Source organism: Ceratotherium simum, chromosome 10 (assembly GCF_057802395.1).
Source record: "Ceratotherium simum simum isolate JZ-2026a chromosome 10, ASM5780239v1, whole genome shotgun sequence".
Classification (NCBI taxonomy): Eukaryota; Metazoa; Chordata; class Mammalia; order Perissodactyla; family Rhinocerotidae; genus Ceratotherium; species Ceratotherium simum.
In genome coordinates this window covers 15049319-15070910 of record NC_141909.1, presented here as the reverse complement: position 1 = coordinate 15070910, position 21592 = coordinate 15049319, and the positions used below count along the sequence as shown (strand labels likewise).

Here is a 21592-nt window from a genome sequence, read left to right as displayed (position 1 = left end):
AAGGGAGGAATATTAACTGACTTTTCATTTTGGTCATTAGACCTCATTAGCAATGACAACCTCAAGTTACACAAACTAAAAAATTAAAAAATTACCATGTCCTTTAATATGTGACAATGCTCAATAATATGCTTTATTGACACCTGCGAGATTCTTAGGTTAAAGAGATAAATGCATTTATGTGTTGATTGGTTCAGGTTCTTAGAGCAGCAGAGCTGACATCCATGCATGCATGCCCTGGTGTCTTTGGTTCAATCAAAGGACTGGCTAATTTTCATGACTAAAAAGCAAGTCTCATACATGCTGAAAATTAAATACTGTACTGCCAGTTTGCTACATGATTTATTAAAAACAATAACAAAACAAAACAAAAAAATCCTCTTTCTGTCTGGGTATCAAGACAGACTGAGTATGGAAGGGAGACCAACTTTTTCTCCAAGAAATTTTATTCTAATTAGGTATGGCTGGTAGTTTGTAACTAGCTAATGTTTGCTTAGAGAAAAAATAGCCCCTAGCTCAGTGCCCCAGGCCTATATCAGTGGGTACTCAATCAGTGTGTGTTGAATGAATGACTGATGTAGGCTTTTGTAGACCTGGAATTAAGACTTAGTGTTTTAAATGAGGATAGATTGTTCAATCTTACTTGTGTTCATTAATTGCCTGCTTCTTCTTGGCCAGGGATAGGAAAGGGGAAATGTGCAGAGAGGAGTTTTAAGAATGGCCAGAGAAAAGAACGTGGAGAATGCAGGGAGTAATGGCAGCAGTCGTAAGAGGCAAAAAAGGAAGGAACATTTGGAGTGGCTTAAAAATTAATGTATTTAGAAAAATATAAAGGATGAGGAGGACAGAGGAATCTGGCGGGGGAGTTGAGAGAAGTCCATTATGCCCCCTATGGTTCTTTAGACTCATTTCCAGCATAATTGTTTACTCTTTGTTCCTGCTGGAAATGAAAGCTGATCTCAATTCCAAGTAAGTGCATTTCCATTGCTGCCATCAGACTAGTTTTTATATGATCAATAATAATAATAATAACAAGAATAATATTATACCTACCATTTAGATTTAGCGTGTGCTTTGTACCTCTTACTCTGTGGCTGTTTTATGTTCACAACTCCAATTTTTACAACTCCATAATGGAAATGTGATTACTCCCATTTCACAAATGGAGATTTGAGGGCTAAGAAAGATTAGATTATTTACCTGGGGTCACACAGTTTCCAAGTGGTAGAGGAAGAATTTAAAGCCAGATTGATCAGACTTTAAATCCTTTCTAATACTTTTTGTTCTATGCCTGAGATAACCAAGAAGGGAATAAAACTGAGAAGGGAAGCTAGGAGACAGGCATCTTGGATTTAAGCATTCATGCATTTATGTATTCATTTGACTAATACTTGTTAAAAATCTACTGTGTGCTAGGCCCTGAGGATAGAGTGATGACTAGAAAACCATCCCTGTGTCAAGGAGCTCTCCCTCTAGCACAGGAGTGTCAATGAGACAGGCAATTATATATTCTGAAGAAGTGGTCATTAACAGGGGTGAGCAGAGGTTGAGTCTGGAACACTCAATTCAGCCTTGAGAAGTCAGGAAAGGAGGTGTTGCCTGAACAGGTTTCTCAGGAATTACCCTAGAGAAAGTTGGGCAGGGTGGATAACAGTGTTCTAGGAAGAAGGAATAATGAGTCTATGCCTCGGTAGTTCCAGGGAGAGCAGATATTTATAGGACTGAGGCATAGAGAATGGAATGTCAAGAGAGGAGAATGGAGAGGTAAACAGAGGTCTGATTAGGGAGGGCCTTGAAGGAGTTTGCATTTTATCCTTGGAACAATGGGGAACCATTGAATGATTTTAGAGAAGCGAACAAAAAGCTCCAGTTTTCACTTCAGAAAGATGACTCTGGCTGTACAGGAGAATAGATTAGAATGGGTCAAGCCCAGAGGCAGGGAAGATCTCTTCCATTAATACAGGTCAGAGGGGATGATAACCCTCTTTAAGGTAGTGACAGTGGTTAGAATTAGATGGATTTGAGAAATGAGATGGAATTAAGAGAACTTGGTGATTAATAATAGGGACAAGTGGACTGAATTAGTCAAGTTAAAGTAAGTCACACTGGTGTAAAAAACAGCATCCAAAACTCCTTAGCATAATAAAAGCTTATTTCTCTTTCACATAGAGGCCATTGTAGGTCTAGGCGACGCTTTTCGGGAATTGTCCTGCGGGCTCAGTGATCCAGTTGCTTCAACCTTGTGTTAGCGCCATCTCAACAGGAGAACTCCTCTGCGATCACCATGAAGGGGCAGAGGAAGACGAGGGAGCTGTGCTTGAGCTTTTAGTGGCCTTAGCCGGGAAGTGACCCACTGCAATCTGCTTTCATCTCGCTGGCTAGAGCTGGTCATATGGGACCACCCAATGGCGGGATCACACTAGTATTGCCGACCACGAGAACTTGACGCTTTGTCCTGCAGACAATGCAATGTTTCTTAGAGTGTCTCTTTGTATATCACTGAGTCCTTTAGGCCTCTGGGGCTTTCCCTCTCCACCTCGCTCCTCCCCACCTCCATTCCTGCCCGCCTTCTGCCATCTTGGTGTGAGTCTCCCTTTAAAAATGGTTTATGGGGAAGTTTAGTTCAATATTGGGAAGTGACTCATCAGCAGTCCTCCATCTTTGTGTGGACTGCTCTGGATTGTGGGTTCAGCTGAGTGTGGCCTCAGTATACTGTGGGGCCCACGGTGCCTAGTGCTAATGAAATGTTTCCATACACTTGGAAACGGCAGTGTGCCGAAGAGAAACTAAGTGATTTGGACACTTTTTGTTTAGATTCATTCCAAACCATAAATGAGATTGATTAATCACAAAAATATCTTCTTCACCTACAACCCCTTATTTTCTATTTTATAACATGAGACTTAGGGTTTTAATAGGGAATGAGAATTTCTTTATTTCCTCTCCATAATAAATTTCAGGATCTGAATCAACCACCAAGCACATCACGGACTTCTCTGTCCTATGCCTTAGACATCAATTAAATCAAAGTCAGACATGGGCCGGCTCTGTGGCTTAGCGGTTAAGTGCGCGCGCTCTGATGCTGGCGGCCCGGGTTCGGATCCCGGGCGCGCCCTGAGGCACCACTTCTCCGTCCAACGCGAGGCCGAGTCCCACGTACAGCAACTAGAAGGATGTGAACCTATGACATACAACTATCTACTGCGGCTTTGGGGGGAAAAAAATGAATAAATAAAATCTTTAAAAAAAAAAAAAAAAAAAATCAAAGTCAGACAAACTTTCTGAAATCCAAGAGCACATGATCTAGAATTCTCGTCAAGGCTGTTGAGAAAAGCTTATAATGTAAAATGAGAATTTGAAAAATGTGTTTGTTGATTACAAAAAGCAGTCACAACAAGAGCTGTGCTTTTACTTTTCTTCCTTTGTAAGCAGAGAGGGAAGTGGTACTTTCTTCTTAGGGAGGATTCAGGATTCACTTTTCTCTAGAGTAGGCCCATAGTAGGTTTGCAGTAAGTGTTTGCAGAATGAGTTACGAGTAGAAAAATAAGACTTAAAGGATTTCTTCTTTCCCAGAAGCAGCTCTGCTTAACCCCCAGGCTGCTACTAGTACCAGCAGTTCCACAGGCTCAAGCTCTACCAACCTCAAAATGTGGAGTTTCTTTGTTGTCCTCCCCAGATGCATTCTGCTGTCTGAAAACGATGCAGATCCATCCTGCTCCTCCGCTCGCTGGTTCTGGGACTTTGGGTGACTTGCATCCTCTCTGAGCCTTGGGGGATCTTCTAGAAAAGAAGAACCAGGGTGGTGATCCCTGCACGGTCTGTCTCACAGGCTTGATGTGAGGCGGGATAAAGTCGTGTGTGAAGTGCTTTGGAAACTGGAAAGCACTCTGTGACGAGCTCTAAAGGGAAACTAATTATTTTTCACAATTCTCTTTCTCTGCCTCTGCTCTCACCTCGCTCACCTTTGTTCTTTTCTTCCCTTCTTTGTTCTGTGTCCTACTCACCTCTGTCCTCTTCACAACATGCTCACTTCTCTGCTCTTAGATCTCCACCCTCCGTGCTTCCTCAACTCCAAAAATAAAAGAATACAAATGGGGATGGGGGTGGGGGTGGTGATCCGTTACTATTGCTGAAAGTTTCAGCAAAATACTCCTCTTTCTCCCTTCTTGTCCTCAAATATATTATTCACAGCACCTCTTGTACACTGTGGACGCTTTATAAATATTCCTATTAATAATAACCCAGAGAGTTATCTATTTCTACACTGGCGATGATATTTCCTGGTTACCTGTAACACTGATCTTCAGGGTCCTTTCTCCTGGGGCAACTGCAGGCTCATTATTTTGGTCTGTCAATCTGCTTTCTTTGCCATACCTCCCAGTGGAGGCTGATTGGGAGGCTGGTTCTGATACTGAGATCATTAGCTTTCAAATCTGGCTCCTTGAAACCAAACAGAATGCATTTTCTGCTCATATGACAATATTTTTCAATATCTTAGGATTCACATTCCTGCTTTTTTTATTTTCCATAAAGCTCAGGTTGGATATAGCGTTTTTCTGTCCTACGAGGACTAACTTCTTGTTTGGTCTCCTCGGCAGAGCTGTTAGAAGCCCCTAACAATCAAATGACTTGATTAAGGTTATTTCCTGGGCTAAGGCACCTTAATCTGTCTAGATCCTGAGCAGCTTTCAAAATGACTTTCCTTCAGTCCTATACAGCAATTGTCTTTCCCTACTTCAAGTTCAATCAAACACTAAATATAAGTAGATAAAATAGAAATCTATAGGAAAGTATAAAACTAAACAGAGAGATTAGTCTGCATGGGTGTGTTCCTTTTGGTTGTTAATATCATTACATTTAAAGACCCTAGGAAAAATTGTTAAATAGAGAATATACAGAATAACTGTATATTTCAGTTATGCCCATGCCTTAAATACTGATTACTTTTTTTCTGGCTTATTTGATGACTCCCAACAAAGGTTCCTAGTATTATCCTAGTATTACTTTAAGCATGCCATACACTAAAAGAGGTTCTTAATCCATCAATAGATTTGGTAATAAGTAATGTTTATTTAGTACTTGTGGTGTGCCAGATACTAGGTACTGAAGATAATATTAATAAGCAAAAGCAAGTGTTGTCTCCATTTCATGGAACTTACAGTCACTAGTGAGTTAATCACACTAATGAAAATATGAAATCAAACTGAGATCTAAGTTGTGAAGGAAAGGAGTATGATTTTATCAATGCATTTAACTATGGAAATGACCAGATTTTGAGGATATGGTAATCAGTGAAGTGATCCTAGAGATGGGAAGGGTCAGTAGGAATTACCCAGATGAAAGGTGGAGCTTATGAGGAGAGTATTGCACTAAGAGGGAAGAGCAGGTACAAAGGCCCAGTGGTGGAAAGAGTCTGATATCTTTGAAAAACTGAAAGGATGACAACATGTTTGGAGCTCAGAGAACAAGGGGGCAGTGGTTTGGGATGAGGTAGGAGAGGTGGACAAAGCCAGGGCACCTGAGGCCGTATGGACCATACATGCAAGGTCATGTGGAGTGGCTAAAGCATTTTAAATAAGGATTGTGACATCATCAGATTTTTATTTTTAAAAGAGATGTTTAGCTTTATAGTGAAGGAAGGATAAAGTATACTCTCAAGATTAGTAAATATATTCAATTTGAGAAATTTGGAGTACATGTTTCTTTGGTTCACTATTATGTCTCTCACTACATTATATTACTGTGTCTCTTTGTAGGCTACTTGTCTCACTCAAGAGATGAGCATCCTTGAGAGAAATTTTTTAGTTTCATACCTTTTTAAACATTTGTGCCTAACACAGGTGCCTGGAACATAGTGAATGATCATTAAATTGTTATTGAGTAAATGAATGAATGGAAGGAAAGCTGTGAATGAAAGAATGAACATTAGTGTTATGAACACATATGGAGTTGTTTTGACCTAGTTCACGTAGTCTAAGATACCTCATAGCTCCCCAATTCTTTGTAGAAGTATAAATACTTCCTTGTTAATTCTCTGTACAGTAGGAGCCCTTGAATAGATAGATTAGAGGTACAAAGTGTTTAATATCAGTGGCTGGGGAGCCTGGGGAATTAGAACAGCCTTCATCTGATCTATGACATCTGCAACTATAAGGGCAGTAAATTAGGATGACTGGTATTATTTCGTAGCTAAGATACCGTTGGGTCAGACTTCACAAATAGGCGGGATTTCTAGTTTAGGGAATGTAAAATCTGGCAAAAGTTGGATAAAGGGACAGAGTGACTGGGAACTTTAACAGGTGAGACATTTTCTGGAAAGAATACACATTAGGTGAATAAGGATAAGATGGATAATTCTGGACCCTGTTCAATTATGGTCAGATTGTTGTGAAGTATCTCAAACTCACCAGAGTTGAATTTTGTTTGTTTCTAAATGGAGATCTGAGTTTTTTTGTATGTGGATTTTCCTGTTCTCCCCCAAAATAAAATAAAATGGATAAGAAAATGGAAAAAATAAGAAAACTCTAGTAGAGCTACATTATTTAGAAAGGTAAAATTGCATGGGGGATATTTGAGGTTTCCTAGGGCACATGTTGAGTTGACCTTGGCTTGAGGTTGTAAGCCATCACTTTAGAGGTCTTGATAGGTGACTGCTAAATAATCTTAGAAAATACTCTGCACTTAAATTTCATTTCCAAGTGTGATATCCCTGCAAAGGAAAAACAAAGAATTTTAACAGAGACTAATGCTTATTGGTGTGGCTGGCCTCAGGAGATCCTTCTGGTGATCTCAAATGCAGACCTCATGGGTGATCTCCACTTACAACCATTTATATGATATGAATGTCATGTTCGTGTAGGATATTAGATGTTAAAGGGCAAAGGCTATGTTTGGTGTCTATATGCCATGACTCCTAGCATTGGCTCCCAGAATATTTAAGAGATTACAATCAATATTTTTTAAAAGTGGAACAAATAATTAGATCTTGGGTTGCATTTGGATTACTTACATTTGGCTCATATTCCCTTTTAAATGTGATTTTGAACATGACTACAGAGTTTCTGCAGCTGACTGTGTCACATTCATATCATAAGTCATGTTCACTGTTTTCTGCTAAGATTTCTGTAGTTGAATTATGTTTAAAACGTGAGACTTGTTTTGTAGATCTATTGTTGTGATTAGAAACAGCTCTGTACCCCCTGAGAGTGTGTGGTATGAGAGATCAACCACATCATAGACAAATTAACTCATGTTTACCTGGCAGAAAAATATTATTTAACTGAACAAATACACACAATAGATGCTTTTGGGATGGTTTTCTTGAAAAGTGTTTCATTTTTATTGTTACTTACACTTTAGTTTTACCCAAAATGATCCTTTGTCTTTTTTTCTCCTCCTTCGGCTTTCTCTCTTCGGATGTGTATGGACCCTGTGAACTTGGCTTCTTCTCTCCCATAACAGGTAAGAAAGGACAATTTTACTGTTTATATTTTCTTCTGTGCTTCAGTCATATTTAGCAAAAACAAACATTACTTATCTGTTCCACTGCTGTATTTTAATATGCTGAGAATATGCTCCCATACTTGTAAAACTGATATCTCTTAGGATATCAGCGGATGCCTCTAAGGTGAAATCTTTTTTATTGATGATACAAACTATATGGTGTTATTTAGATCGTGCGTTGGTATTTGTAAATCAAGGCACTTTAGTAAGAGGAATGGGTTCCTGAAAATTAGCCTGTAAGTTGGTTCATCATTCCCCATTGACTTCTGCCACAACTTCTGATTGAATGTCCGTTCGCAACTCTGCCTTATGTTTTCAAAGATGGGCTTCCTTTGTTCTCTACTTTATCTCCGTCAAGTAGTTGGCTATTTATAAAGATCAGGAAAATGAACTTGGTGAGTAAGAACATGACCATGAAACCTTTTGTCTATCAAATCTTTTATATTGTGAATAATCACCACCAGCTATATGGTAGTTTTTCTTATTAAAGTGTGACACACGTAATTAAAATAATATTCTTGGTCACTTTGAATGCTTCCACATCAATCTTCCTTTTGGTACATGTGGATATGTTTCGCATCAGTAACCACAAAATTTTGGAATCCTTAAAAAGCATTTCTTTTTTTTTTTAACTTCTTAGGGAAAATAGATACAAAAAATTTCAAAAATGTATGCATGTGGTACTATACGTCTAAGACAGTAGGGTGGTCTTTGGGGTTTGTGTACCTTATTTACTGAGGAGGCAGATTAGCAATGTGTGTGATGCTCAGAAATAGTCATGAGAAATAATAAATGATATTACAATGGGGATATTAACCAAACCATTCCTTTAGGTTCTCTAAGATATATCTTTATGTTGAAGTAAGAGGAAATAGCATTTCTGGCCTCTATTAGCTTTTGTCCCTAAAGAACTGCCTTTGAAGTTATGATTTAATGTTATATCTTCAGCTTTTATCCAGGCTTTTTATAGCAAAATGACTACTTACAGAATAAACTACAGTTAGTAAATAGCTCTTCGTGTTACTCGATGGCTCTTAATTCATCAAGACACACAATAAACTCGCAAGATTTTGTGCCAGGAATTTTTTTTTCCTATATTTTTCCCTGTTTTCTAAAAATAACCAGTCATTTTAGTAGCACTGCTTATGTGTGTTTATGTGAGTCTGTATCTTTAGGTGGCATTGTAAATGGTAAATAATATTAATATGAATCATAATGCGAGCTAACCTTCTTTAAGATTTCCCAAGTGCCAGGCACTGGTGTTAACTTGTTTAGATCACACGTGCATGAATGCATATGTACTCCTATACTTCTTATGTATTTGGAGCAGATTTTGTTGAAATTTTGGGGAAAGGGTATTTATATCATAGTATATCAAATAATACTATTCTTAAAATGTCCTCCTCCGTGTAGCTCAGCCAATCTTTTTTTCTCTCTTCTTCTCGCTTCTGCACCTTCCTCCTTATGTACAGAAATAAATTTTACTCTCTTTTCTTATGTAGAGCAAATTGGCGCCATCCAGTCCTTCCACTCATACTCAGCTCTGAGGCTTCCTTGACATATACAACAAATCCAGAGAGGCATCAAATAGCCTCATACGGAGACAAGTATATTACACTTCTGAGGAGTAGATCTTTCAGTTATATAGGCAATAATTATAATCAATGGTACCAGTTCATGGAGTTAGATTCGTTAAAACATATTTGGATTTAGCAGCAGCTGAGCTTAATTAAATAGGAAAACATCCATAATAAGTTCAGACCCAGAATCTTAATTCTAGAGCTTTACATGTTTCCAGTTTATGGAAGAATAAGGGCATCTGACATATGGATCCTAAAGAAGAAAGTGGAGCATGTGCACTCTAACCTAAACCTCAGAGAATGAACTGAAGTCTGAATTGTCACAGGAGTTCAACTACAAACAAATATTTTCAATGTATTTTTTTTTTTTGTACTTCTATTTCTGCATAGATTACATCATGTTCACCACCAAAATACTAATTACAACCCATCACCACACACATGTACCCAATTATCCCTTTCACCCTCCTCCCTCCCCCCTTCCCCTCTGGTAACCACCAATCCAATCTCTGTCCCTATGTGTTTGTTTATTGTTGTTATTATCTACTACTTAATGAAGGAAATCATACGGTATTTGACCTTCTCCCTCTGACTTATTTCACTTCGCATCATGCCCTCAATGTCCATCCATGTTGTCACAAATGGCTGGATTTCATCGTTTCTTATGGCTGAGTAGTATTCCATTGTGTATATATACCACAGCTTTTTTATCCATTCGTCCCTTGATGGGCACTTAGGTTGCTTCCAAGTCTTGGCTATCGTGAATAAGGCTACAATGAACACAGGGGTGCATGTACCTTTGCAAATTGGTGTTTTCAAGTTCTTTGGATAAATACCCAACAGTGGAATAGCTGGATCATATGGTAGTTCTATCCTTGATTTTTTGAGGAATCTCCATACTGTTTTCCATAGTGGCTGCACCAGTTTGCACTCCCACCAGCAGTGTATGAGAGTTCCCTTCTCTCCACAACCTCTCCAACACATGTTGTTTCCTGTCTTGTTAATTATAGCCATTCTGACGGGCGTGAGGTGATATCTCATTGTAGTTTTGATTTGCATTTCCCTGATAGTTAGTGATTTTGAACATCTTTTCATGTGTCTGTTGGCCATCTGTATATCTTCTTTGGAGAAATGTCTGTTCAGGTCTTTTGCCCATTTTTTAATTGGGTTGGTAGTTTTGTTGTTGTTGAGATGCATGAGTTCTTTATATATTTTGGAGATTAAGCCCTTATCAGATGTATGGTTTGCAAATATCTTCTCCCAATTGTTAGGTTGTCTTTTCGTTTTGTTGATGGTTTCCTTTGCTGTGCAGAAGTTTTTAGTTTGATGTAGTCCCATTTGTTTATTTTTTCTATTGTTTCTCTTGCCCGGTCAGATGTGGTGTTTGAAAAGATGTTGCTAAGACTGATGTCGAAGAGCGTACTGCCTATGTTTTCTTCTAGAACTTTCAAAGTTTCAGGTCTTACATTCAAGTCTTTAATCCATTTGGAGTTAATTTTTGTGTATGGTGTAAGGTAAGAGTCTACTTTCATTTTTTTGCATATGGCTATCCAGTTTTCCCAACACCATTTGTTGAAGAGACTTTCTTTTCCCCATTGTATGTTCTTGGCTCCTTTGTCAAAGATTAGCTGTCCATAGATGTGTGGGTTTATTTCTGGGCTTTCGATTCTATTCCATTGATCTGTGTGTCTGTTTTTGTGCCAGTACCATGCTGTTTTGGTTACTATAGCTTTGTAGTATATTTTGAAATCAGGGAGTGTGATACCTCCAGCTTTGTTCTTTTTTCTCAGGATTCCTTTAGCTATTCGGGGTCTTTTGTTGTTCCATATAAATTTTAGGATTCTTTGTTCTATTTCTGTGAAAAATGTTGTTGGAACTTTGATAGGGATTGCATTGAATCTATAGATGGCTTTAGGAAGTATGGACATCTTAACTATGTTAATTCTTCCAATCCAAGAGCACGGAATATCTTTCCATTTCTTTGTGACTTCTTCAATTTCTTTCAGAAATGTTTTATAGTTTTCGGTGTACAGATCTTTCACCTCTTTGGTTAAGTTTATTCCTAGGTATTTTATTCTTTTTGTTGCAATTGTAAATGGGATGGTATTCTTAATTTCTCTTTCTGCTACTTCGTTGTTAGTGTACAGAAATGCAACTGATTTTTGTATGTTGATTTTATATCCTGCAACTTTACCATATTCGTTTATTACTTCTAAAAGTTTTCTGGTGGATTCTTTCGGATTTTCTATATATAAAATCATGTCATCTGCAAATAGTGACAGTTTCACTTCTTCCTTTCCAATTTGGATCCCTTTTATTTCTTTCTCTTGCCTGATTGCTCTGGCTAGGACTTCCAATACTATGTTAAATAGGAGTGGTGACAGTGGGCATCCTTGTCTGGTTCCTGTTCTTAGAGGGATAGCTTTCAGCTTTTCACCATTGAGGATGATATTAGCTGTGGGTTTCTCATATATGGTCTTTATTATGTTGAGGTACTTTCCTTCTATACCCATTTTATTCAGAGTTTTTATCATAAATGGATGCTGGATCTTGTCAAATGCTTTCTCTGCATCTATTGAGATGATCATGTGATTTTTGTTCTTCATTTTATTAATGTGGTGTATTACGTTGATTGATTTGCGAATGTTAAACCATCCCTGCATACCTGGAATAAATCCCACTTGATCATGGTGTATAATCTTTTTAACGTATTGTTGTATGCGATTTGCTAGTATTTTGTTGAGGATTTTCGCATCGATGTTCATCAGTGATATTGGCCTGTAATTTTCTTTTTTTGTGTTGTCCTTGTCTGATTTTGGTATCAGGGTAATGTCAGCTTCGTAGAATGAGTTAGGGAGCTTCCCCCGCTCCTCAATTTTTTGGAAGAGTTTGAGAAGGATAGGTATTAAGTCTTCTTTGAATGTTTGGTAGAATTCACCAGGGAAGCCGTCTGGTCCTGGACTTTTATTTTTGGGGAGCTTTGTGATTACTGTTTCGATCTCCTTACTGGTGATTGGTCTATTCAAATTCTCTACTTCTTCTTGATCCAGTTTTGGAAGGTTGTGTGATTCTAAGAATTTATCCATTTCTTCCAGATTGTCGAATTGGTTGGCATATAGTTTTTCATAGTATTCTCTTATAATCTTTTGTATTTCTGAGGTGTCTGTTGTAACCTCTCCTCTTTCATTTCTGATTTTACTTATTTGTGCCTTCTCTCTTTTTTTCTTGGTGAGTCTAGCTAAAGGTTTGTCAATTTTGTTGATCTTTTCAAAGAACCAGCTCTTGGTTTTATTAATTTTTTCTATGGTTTTTTTGGTCCCTATTTCATTTATTTCTGCTCTGATTTTTATTATTTCCCTTCTTCTACTGATTTTGGGCTTTGTTTGTTCTTCTTTTTCCAGTTCCTTTAGGTGCATTCTTAGATTGTTTATTTGAGATTTTTCTTGTTTGTTGAGATAGGCCTGTATTGCTATAAACTTCCCTCTTAGAACCGCTTTTGCTGTATCCCATAAATTCTGGCATGTCGTATTTTCATTTTCATTTGTCTCCAGGTATTTTTTGATTTCTTCTTTGATTTCTTCATTAACCCAGTAGTTGTTCAGTAGCATTTTGTTTAATCTCCATGTATTTGTGGCTTTTCTGATTTTCTTCCTATAGTTGATTTCTAGTTTCATACCTTTGTGGTCAGAAAAGATGCTTGGTATTATTTCAATCTTCTTAAATTTATGGAGACTTGTTTTGTGGCCTAATATGTGATCAATCCTGGAGAACGTTCCATGTGCATTTGAAAAGAACGTGTATTCTTTGGTTTTTGGATGGAATGCTCTGTATATATCTACTAGGTCCATCTGTTCTAGTGTGTCGTTTAAGGCCAATGTTTCCTTATTGATCTTCTGTTTGGATGATCTATCCGTTGGTGTAAGTGGAGTGTTAAAGTCCCCTACTATTATTGTGTTACTGTCTATTTCTGTTTTTATGTCTGTTAATAATTGCTTTATATATTTAGGTGCACCTACATTGGAGTGCGTAGATATTTACAAGTGTTATATCCTCTTGTTGGATTGTTCCCTTGATCATTATGTAATGCCCTTCTTTGTCTCGTTTTACAGTTTTTGTTTTAAAGTCTATTTTGTCTGATATGAGTACTGCTACCCCAGCTTTCTTTTCATTGCCATTTGCGTGGAGTATCTTTTTCCATCCCTTCACTTTCAGTTTGTGAGTGTCTTTAGGTCTGAAGTGTGTCTCTTGTATGCAGCATATATATGGGTCTTGTTTTTTTATCCAGTCAGCCACCCTATGCCTTTTAATTGGAGCATTTAGTCCATTGACATTTAAAGTAGCTATTGATAAGTATGTACTTACTGCCATTTTTTAACTTTTTTCTCAGTGTTTTAGTAGTCCTTCTCTGTTCCTTACTTCTTCTATACAGAATTGATGGTCACTTTAGTTTGACCTCTGTCTGAAAGCTGTACTCTTTAACTACCCTCCTCCCTCCTTTTATGTTTTAATATCATATCCAACCTCTTTTTTGTGCATTTGTATCCATTACGTTCTAATCGTGGAAATAGATAATTTTTCCTATTTGTGGTCTTCTCTTTTCCCCTTAAATCAGTCCCTTTAACATTTCTTGTAACACTGGTTTCTTGGTGACAAACTCCTTTAATTTTTGCTTATCTGGGAAAATTTTGATCTCTCCTTCCATTTTGAACGATAACCTTGCTGGGTAGAGTATTCTTGGCTGTAAGTTTTTTCCTTTTAGCACTTTAAATATATCATGCCATTCTCTTCTAGCCTGTAAGGTTTCTGCTGAAAAGTCAGCTGATAGCCTTATGGGGTTTCCTTTGTATGTAACTTGACATTCTCTTGCGGCTTTTAGGATTCTCTCTTTATCTTTAATTCTGGACATTTTGATTATGATGTGTCTTGGTGTGGGCCTCTTTGGGTTTATCTTGTTTGGGGCTCTCTGTGCCTCCTGTACCTGGATGTCTGTTTCCTTCCTTAGGTTAGGGAAGTTTTCATCTATTATTTCTTGAAATAGATTCTCTGCCCCCTTGTCTCGCTCTTCTCCTTCCGGGACACCTATAACACGGATGTTAGTGCGCTTGATGTTGTCCCAGAGGTCCCTTAGACTGTCCTCACTCTTTTTAATTCTTTTCTCTTTTACCTGTTCAACTTGGGTAATTTCTTCTAGTCTTTCTTCCAGCTCACAGATCCGTTCTTCTGTATCCTCTACTCTGCTTTTGAGTCCTTCTAATGAGTTTTTCATTTCCAGTATTGTATTCTTCATTTCTGATTGGTTGTTTTTTATATCTTCCATTTCTTTGTTGACATTCTCACTGAGTCCATCTATTCTTCTCCCCAGATCAGTGAGCATCCTTAACACTCTTAGTTTGAACTCTCTGTCGGGTAGGTTGCTCATTTCTGTTTCACTAAGTTCCTTTTCTGGGGTTTTGTCCTGTTCCCTTACTTGGAATGTATTCTTTTGCCTCTTCATTTTGCCTCTTTCCCTGTGCTTGTGTCTACGTATTAGGTAGGTCAGCTACGTCTCCTGCTCTTGGATAGGTGACCTTATGTAAGTGATGGCTTAGGAGGCTTCCAGTGTGCTTCCCTCAGTTCTCAATGTTCCAGGGGTGACCCCTATTTGGGCTATGTGTATCCTTCTGCTGTGGCCTGTTTGCTCTCCCTGTAGGCTCCCAGGGAGGCTGAGTTATGCTCCTGGCCAGCTGTTGTAATGCTCAGCTGCTTGTAGTTGTTGTGGGCCCTTCAGTCTCTTTATCAGCTGTGGGGAGCCCCAGCACAGTTGGCTGCAAGTTCTAATACCACATTTGTGTTGCAGTATTTCTTTTAAGTGAGTAGGCCCCCAGCGTGGCAGGTCGTTAGGCTCAGGGCCTTACAATTGCTGTAAGCCTCTAGCCTATTAGGTCTCTTGTCAGCTCTCTGAGGATTGCAGCTGGGTGGGGCTGGCCTCAGGCACAGGAGCACCCAATTGTTTCAGGTTTTGGAAGGTGGAGCAAACCTCCTATGTGGGTCTTTGAGAAGTACAAGTCTTCTGTGGCTGAGAAGCCCTGCCGCCCACAGGTCCACACACACAGTCAACACAGTCCTGCCCCGTGTGCGCGCCCCGACCTCCCCAAGTGGACCCAGTCTCTCCACGGCGGGAGCCCCACACACTCTGCCACTGCCCCACACTCTCCACCCGCTCCTTGTGCACACCCTGCCCCGCTCAAGTCAGCTCAGTTGCCAGGCTGCAGAGAATCCAGTCACCAATCTATGCAGGCCCACACGTTGCCTGAGGGCTTGTTGTTGGGTGGGGCTAGTCTCTAGGGTGGGCTGCCTGCCCTGGCTGAGCTGGATTAAATCGGTGCTCTAGCGGGTGGAGCAGACCCTGGGCTAGCAGGTCTCAGGGAGAACTCCAATGGCGTCTGTGTCAGCACGCTCACACCAGGCCACAACAATGGCCGCCGCCAATGTCCCAGTCCCTGGAGAGGTCTCACCCCTCACCAAGATGCACTCAGGGCCTATTAGGTGAGTCTCTTGTCACCGAAGCACTGTGCACCTTTCTTTCTGGTGATTTTAGGATGCTTTCTGGAACGGGTGAGTTTGTGCGCGGGCCCTTTAAGAGCCAGTTTTAGTTTCTTTGTGAACCGGGTTTTCTGGGGGTGCTACCCAATGCTTTAGTAGCAGGCAAAGTCAGATATTATGCTGCTGGTCTCAATTGTGCTGGGTCCACAAAATGCCCACAGCGGGGGCGCTCCCCGGCTCAGGGCCCCGCGCCTCCAGGGAGGCTGCGTACCTGTGAGCTGCTCCCGGCAGCTGTGAAGCTGGCGGCTTGTGAAGGCGGCGTTTTTCCTCTCCGGAAGGGAGTCTCTGCCTCTTCTACTCCAGTTAGGATTGTCCGTTGTTGCAGGAGTTCCTCTTATCCAGTTTTCAGTTCTGTCTCAGGGGTAATTTTTCCACGAGTAGTTGTAAATTGGCTGTGTCCACGGGAGGAGGTGAGTTCAGAGTCTGCCTACGCCGCCATCTTGACTCCGCCCCCCTCAATGTATTTTTAAGGGTCATAAATAAAAACAAATGTGTAGGGCAGAATTTTAGGGGTATTAAAATGATTAAAATGAAAACAGTATTGCAATGCTGAAAGATTTATGAGATGACTATTTTGCATTGACCAGACTAAGAATGCATTTAAAATATTAATATGTGTATTACAGTGCTGAAAATGCTGAGGATGTTTAAATGACATGGTTACAGACTCTGTCTTTCCAAGTACTAACCAATTGTATTTCATGGTTATGAAGTCACTTGAGAGACATTTTATTGGTTTGCCTGTATCATCTGGTCTATAAATAGAACTCCCCAGAATATCTGTAGAGTGGTAATCCATTAAATATAGGTCTTTTCACAGCATTTGCAGGGTAGTAGGCAAGCTTGTTGATAACCCCACGCACTGTTTCTATTATTGTATCAACACAGTCAGGCTATGCTGCTTCAAGTCTTGGAGCATATTGTGCTATTTGTTGTATAAGCAATCAATATTGAATTGCATCTGGACAGCCTGGATGAGCCATCTATAGTGAACCATACAAGGGCCCTTATTGCTACTGTGTATTTAAGACATGAGTGTGTGGCTTGTGAGCCGTTCTGAACACTTACCGCAATGACTTCCTTGATAACCAGGCCGAGAGACAATAGGGTGTAAGTTAGTTCTTAACATAATTTACCTTCTTGGACCAGTTCTGAAGAAAATCCATATTAATCTGAATATTATACTTCAGCTAATTAAATTCAAGAGAGATTCCATTTATTTGAGGGAATTGTTTCATTATTTTCTGTTCACTAAACACATTTTGAAAAGCTAGAAAAAACCCAAAGTGACCATTGGTGAAAGTTGTTCCCAAAGCCATATGCATACCATCTGGTATTTCTTCCCATGGTAATTGTTTCAGTGTTCCGTAGCAGATCAGAGGGACTCAGGGACACATTTCTTACTACCAATAATGAAAGAGCCAGAAAAGTGAAAAGATACTTTGTTTTCAAAGGGAGGAAGGGGATTGTCCTATTACAGGGTTATTATTAACTTTATAATTCTAGTATTACTGTGCATAAAACACCCAGAACAGTGCAGATGTATGGTTATGAGACTCTGAGAGGAGCATAGTGAAAGTGGAGGTTCCCAGCTGTCTGCCCCTAAACGTGACATCTTTTGTAAATGGATTGTCTGTCACTACCCACCTACCTCCCCAGCCTGCACACTAGCAGGCATGTGGGTCCCACTGGGCCAGGTCTGGTGACAAGTTGTACCCTAGCTGTTATACCCCACCAGCCAACCCTATGCACATGACCTCTCCTAGACTCAGTCATATGCTAGACCCTTCAGTGAGCCATGGTCATGACGCCTGTGCTCATTTTGCTCCCATTTCCAGATCTCTCAGTTCCAGCTGCTCTTGCTGATAGGTGTGTCTCAAGAATCTCCCGGGCAACATTTTTTTCACTTGCTTATTGTCTTCCACCCAGAGAATTAATTCATTGTACAATATGAATCATTACTAATGTTTATTAATAAATCTTCCCATGGTACTTCCCCAACTATCCTCTTTACCCAGGTAATTGATATAAACAAACACAAATCTTCCTTTTCCTTAGTCACTCCTCACTCTAACTTCTGCCCAGTAATTGGCTATAGCATTCAGCATTCACCCAAGTTATATTCTTACCTTGTTTTCTTTGTCTGTGCCTCTTTTGGAGGTACTTGGTACACAGTTGTGCCTGGCACATAAAAATTAATTGAGTTCAACTGAGTTGAAAATATCATACATTTTTCTTGCCCAGCACTGGAAATCTCACCCTTCTCTAATAATTGCAGCTGGGCACTCTTGTACGGCTCTTCTGCTTCCCATGTTGTTAGTGTGTGATCTGTAAAGCTTGATGGCCCATTGTAAGTAAATATATCATATTTAGCAAGCATTTATTTGTGTCAGCCTGGCTACCTAATATTGTGAGGGTATGGCCTTGGAAATGAAGGCTACTATCTTGCTGTGTCATTTATGGTAATCTTCACAGTAGCTCAGTAGGCTTCATCATCACCGGTGGTTTATTTCTCCATTAAACTCTTATTTTCTAAGTCTATATCAAGCAGAAAAATTAAAAGCTTGTTTAAGAAAAAGGTAATAGGTCTAGTCTCAACCCAGACTTTGTAACTGGGGCTCCAATTCTGGTTCCCTGTGTGAGAGACCTTAATGACTCTGGAGGCCTCTACATTTATCCTTCTCAAGGGTGTATGTATATTCTAGAGGATGAAACCTCCTGATTTCTCTTTTCCTTTCTTACTTGTGGATTGTTGATAGGTCAGATTGCTGCTGTTGTTGTTGTTCTGCCCGGTACTGCTACTGTGTCTCGACTCCTATTTCACAGATGCCGTCATTTTCCTGGTTAGTCCACATTCTCCAGGACCTTCATTCATTCTCACTGCTTTTGCTGCTAAATCCACACATTCGCCAGGCAGTGGCACTCTTTCTACAGCACCTGCACAGAAATCTCAATTCTTTCAGCCAACTTTAGAGAGTTTAGCATCTCATTTTACTTCAAAACTGGTTCTATTAAGGAACATATACCAGTTGCCAGAGACTGGGCTTAGGGTTCTTGTGTGATACCAGTCTGTGCCATAGGTATGTCTTCCTCCCTGACTCTGACTTGGTCCTATGTTAGGGTGCACATCCTTCAATTCCTCCTTAGCAAGTTGAGTACTTTGCCTTTCTGGGCATTCTACATCTGTATTATTCCTTGTAGAGTTTTAGTCCTAGTGTCTACAGATAGATGATCAGTCCCAAGATATCTTCACCATTTCTAATAGGAAATTTTATTTTTTTGAAGAATGGCCTTTACTGAGACCCTAGTACATATTTGGGGGTATATAACTGAGTTTGAACTTCTCCATGACTTTTAAACACAAATTAAAATTGATTGAATTCTTCTTATATATATTGACAGGAAGTACAGTATCTTCCCTTTCGGGGATCCTTCCTCTCTTAAAATTTCCATGAAACCTGAGGGCTTATCCAGTCCAAATGGTGGCCAAAAGGTCAGTTCAATTTCCATTATAAGAGAGGAGAGATTGAATCCTGTTCAGTTTGCTAATGTTATTGCTTGCGGCTGCCAAGTTGGGTGGCTGTTGACAAAATCATGCTCCCTGCTCTGACAGATGCTGCTAATTCACATCTCCACACTGGCCAAGGGCACTCTGCCAATGTTGACTTTTGAGCGAGGACAACTTTAATTTCTCAGAGCCATGCTCGGAAAAAGTTGCCCTTCACTTGGTGTCCCAAGGTCGTGGTTCTTGCTATTCAGTTCATTTAGTCCCATTTCAGAACTAGAACCACTCTTCCCTCATTGCCTCTGGAGACATATATGTAGATACCAGGCAGCTTTTCTCTCTTTTTGTTTTTAAATCACAAAGATCTGACTATACCCATTTCCGAAACAGTCCATTCTGAGGGAGGTTACCTTAATGATACTGGCCATCCCTCTAGTCATCCTTCTCAAGGTTTCCCTCAAGGATTTCAAAGTAATTCTCTGACACCTCTCTCAATAGAATATTTTAAAAAATCATAGTAGAGTACTTTGCTACATATATACCTGAGAATGATAATCATCTAGGTTTTAGAATGTTTTACAGGGTTTAAGTGACTCATTATTGCATTTATTCTTCACAACCTTTCTCAGGATCAATGTTATATTTTTCTGTGTCAGTATGTGGCACAGTGTGGGGTAACTTTTCTTCGGAGTGGTATTGGCACTCATCAGTTCAAAAAATTAATGTTATCCTCTTGACCTTTATATATGATGAGCACTATCCCAACATATGAAAAGAACAACGTTTACTCAATAGCAAAATATTAAATGTGTTGTGGTTTTGTTTTGCCAAAAATCTCTGAAAAAAGGAGTAACTTTCTCTTTCTTGTTATTATTATTTTTTTTTTTGGTGAGGTAGATTGGCCCTGAGCTAACCTCTGTTGCCAATTTTTCCTCTTTTTGCTGAGGTAGATTAGCCCTGAGCTAACATCTGTGCTCATCTTTCTCTATTTTGTATTTTGGCCGCCACCACAGCATGGCTTGATGAGAGGTGTGTAGGTCCATGCCTGGGATCCAAACCTGTGAACCCTGGGCTGCCGAAGCAGAGCATGCGAACTTAACCACTACGCCACTGGGCTGGCCTCTCTTTCTTGTTTTTATAATGGTCATGTGTTTTTAAATTCAAATGACATGTGCTGAAAGTCAGAGTAGTAGGATGATAAAAAGATAGAGACAGGCATAGGGGAGACATATTATGATTTATTAAAGTATGAATGTCAATATCTCATATTTTAAGCAAATATAAGGAATAACTATTATTATAATTTTTTCCGAATAGCTGAGTGAATTACCTAAGATCTCATGGTCATTGCTTAAAAGCCGTTAATTGAGAATTAGGACTCAAGCATACTGTCCTTAATTTCTGTTCAAGTATTTCCACTGTACCAATGATCCTCCATTTGTGGTGTATCAGAATAACCTTCGGAGTTTATTACAATTAGAGATACCTGGAACTGCCATGTGATTGCTAAATCCCAATCTCTGAAGCTAGGTAGTGTCCATTGGGAATTTTGCAACACCAAGTTTCAGAATCGCCAAAAACATATACACACGCAAGGGAAGGGATAAGAAAAAGAGAAAGTATGCTTTTGAGCACATGCCCCAGCAGATATACTGGAGGAAACCCATTAGTATGGGGTATTAACAAATAGGTAATGGGATAAAATTGACTGCTATGTTGCTACTGGTCCCACTAATAATCTATGTTTCAGCATAACTAGTATTGTTGAGATACCTTTCTTTGAGACCTCTCTTTGATACATGCGTAAGGAATATAGCAATATGAAGGATACAGCTGTGCTCCTCATAACGACATTTTAGTCAACAATGGACCACATATATGATAGTGGTCCCATTAATACCAGATAGTAGTACCGCCTAGGTGTGTGGTAGGCTGTACCATCTAGGGTTGTGTAAGTACACTCTATGATGTTTGCACAATGATGAAATCGCCTAACAATGCGTTTCCCATATTGTATTCCCGTCATTAAGTTATGCAGGATTGCAATTAGGAATATTTTTGCCATAAAGACAAATCAAGTTTGACTGCATGCAGTGGTGTGTCTGGCCACTTTATGCCAATCCTTCCCTTTCTCGTGTTCTCACTGCTGCTTCTTTCCTCCCCTAGCCGGCCTGCCGCTTTTCTTCTTATTCTGTGTTAACATCTCTTTCACTCCTCCTGACTGATATTATACTATTTATTTTTCCACAATCACCCTGAGGGATGGGTTTTTTCCACAACCCATTTATAACGCCTAGTTCTTATTAAATGGGTTCGAGAATTTATTGGTGCAGAATTTGTTAATGGAATGAGAAGTTCTCTCTCTTTCAGTACTAGCATAGAGGATGCTATGTCATGAGGACTTTTGTTTTGAGAATTGTTG

The 21592-nt window shown here is 39.5% G+C and overlaps 1 protein-coding gene and 1 long non-coding RNA gene across 2 annotated transcripts in view; one reads left to right on the top strand and one right to left on the bottom strand.

Moving 5' to 3' along the window:
• LOC147916061 (heparan-sulfate 6-O-sulfotransferase 3-like) overlaps window positions 1-21592 on the top strand; it is a 529293-nt gene that overhangs the window by 353479 nt on the left and 154222 nt on the right. The gene's annotated exons all lie outside the window — the stretch shown is intronic.
• On the bottom strand, window positions 298-16072 carry LOC147916063 (uncharacterized). The gene is made up of 3 exons (XR_015553388.1): window positions 15877-16072; window positions 3642-3780; window positions 298-2455 (listed from the first exon to the last, which is right to left on the bottom strand). It is a non-coding gene; the product is annotated as an uncharacterized LOC147916063 (long non-coding RNA).